Genomic DNA, 2,357 nt, shown 5'->3' on the forward strand with positions numbered 1-2,357 from the left:
CCACCGGTAGCAACGAGTATGGTGGAACAGTGGTATGTTTTGTTTTTATGGTGCAGATTATATACCATAAATACCACCGGTAGCTACTAGTATGGTAGAACAGTGGTATGTTTTTTGTTTTTATGGTGCAGATTATATACCATAAATACCACCGGTAGCTACGAGTATGGTAGAACAGTGGTATGTTTTTTGTTTTTATGGTGCAGATTATATACCATAAATACTACCGGTAGCTACGAGTATGGTAGAACAGTGGTATGTTTTTTGTTTTTATGGTGCAGATTATATACCATAAATACCACCGGTAGCTACGAGTATGGTAGAACAGTGGTATGTTATTTGTTTTTATTCAAATGAAATTTAATCAGATGAAACATATCTACTGTTCAAACAAAAATAATTGAATATTGTCTGCTAAAATTAGGAAAGCAAAAGTATAAAAATGATAATGAAGAACAACCACAGCAGTGTACACAAAATCATTGAAAACAGAACACGGAGTCTTCAAGTTGAAAAAAGCTTATTTTAATTCAAGTACGAATAAGTCGTAAGAAATAACCTTTATTTATTATTATATTGCGTGTGTGTGTGTTGTGAGCCGGAAGTGAAAGCTGACCAATCTTGGTTGAAGAAAGGTGTGACATTTGGCAACAGAAATGTCGAAGGTGCGTGTTTTATTTAAGTTGTTTTTAGCGCATAGCTGCACGGTGGATTATCTGTTCTCTGTCCACCGATGAGAATCGAATTCCGGATTTTAACTATTCTTTATTATATAAAGAGAGGAAAGAGCTTACTGAAAAGAGCAAAAGCACTTGGTTCTAGAGATCAAGCTGTAAAAAAAAAGAGGATAAAAATATAAAGATCAAAATTCAAGCGAAAACCTTTTTAAACTTTTATATTTTGCTTATTTATTTGTTCTATAAAGAGAGAGAAAACCAATAAGGCAATAGAATAGAATAAAAACATGGAATAACTCTTGCAGTATGAACGACCGCCAGTTATGTACCGTTCAAAATCTAATAAATGGTTAAAATACAAACTTCCATATCTATACAATTAAAAAGACGCCATCAACGGCTTCCACTTAAAAACACTGCATGTTTCGACAACTCTTATGTAGTCTTCGGGAGTCCTGAAGACCAAGCAGAAAGCTTCGAAATATGTAGTCTTTTAAGTGGAAGCCGTTGCTGTCTTTAATAAACCCTTTTTATTGTATAGATATGAAACGTTGTATTTTAATCATTTATTTGATTTTATAACTCTTGCAGGTTTACCAAATCGTAATAAAAATTAAGAAAGGAACGAAAGCTGACCAACTGTGGGTTAAATATGGAGTATTCAAATGAAACAATTTGCTTTGGGTGCTTTTTTTTTGAGAGATGTACCAACATCAATAATTAAGATTGTTTCCATTTGGTATTACAGTATTCAGAATTGCCATCCAGAAAACTTCCTTCGTCTCTTTGTCACTTTTTAATCTGAAATCAGTGTATATACCTATGAGTTTAATGTATTGAAAGGAGTGAACAAGCATGTTAAAACGTTTAGCCACAGTAAGTTTTGGTGTGAAACCAGTTTCTATGTCTGGTTTTTATATATAGGCCGAATTCTTCACAGCAGGTATCTGTGACTTGTTGGCGATAAATTTCAACATTAAAGAAACAGCATACAGTCTACATGTTTCAGAATAATATATTAAAACAAGCCAAACGTATATACAAATGTTCATTACACTGTTGGTTAACACAGTTGTATCCAGAGCTTTAGATAATTGGTTGGTTCAGTTACTTTAGAATGCAATTTGACAAGATGAATTATTCTTCCTGCGCTGTTATTCAAATACAGTCTGTGATAATTTCTCTCTAAAAGTCGCCACTATATACTCTATGTGGCTAAATTCATAATCATTCAGTCAAGACTAATCTATCTATATATCTACCTCTAAATACATTTTGGACACTTATTTGTAGCCAGACAGATGCCTAGAATGTTCCACACCTACTAGATATTATGATGCAATAATACTCAATTAAAACAGCAAGAGAACTTCAGAAAGTTCTAGTAACATGATGCAATACTACAACAATTGAACTACACAACGTATGATTCGAAAACAGTTATGTAAACAAACCTGCAATAAACTGCTTCTAAAATAACTAAATTTAACACTCCCGCTGTACGTGAATTATCTAAATCATAATTTTCGCATTAAACTTAAACGGAAACGGTCATGTATATTTAACAATAAGCCCCTCTTCAAGAAAAATATTTACAATACTTTTTATACTATACACCTGGAAAAAAGTTAAGCACCCCCAAATATTTTTCAGGATTGCTTATTGAAAATAAGGTTTAAT

The 2,357-nt window shown here is 32.7% G+C and overlaps 1 protein-coding gene across 4 annotated transcripts in view; it reads left to right on the plus strand.

Annotated features, from left to right (window-relative positions):
• The window catches only part of LOC106459325, a 48,423-nt gene that overhangs the window by 23,399 nt on the left and 22,667 nt on the right, over positions 1–2,357 (plus strand). For 2 of the 4 annotated variants that reach the window (XM_022385789.1, XM_022385788.1), the window contains exon 1: positions 362–665. The exons of the other annotated variants lie outside the window; for them this stretch is intronic. The gene's annotated coding sequence lies outside the window, so the exon portion shown is untranslated. Of the gene's footprint in view, positions 1–361; positions 666–2,357 lie in introns of those variants that run through there. 4 annotated transcript variants of the gene reach the window in all.

This window comes from Limulus polyphemus, unplaced genomic scaffold (assembly GCF_000517525.1).
Source record: "Limulus polyphemus unplaced genomic scaffold, Limulus_polyphemus-2.1.2 Scaffold593, whole genome shotgun sequence".
NCBI lineage: Eukaryota > Metazoa > Arthropoda > Merostomata > Xiphosura > Limulidae > Limulus > Limulus polyphemus.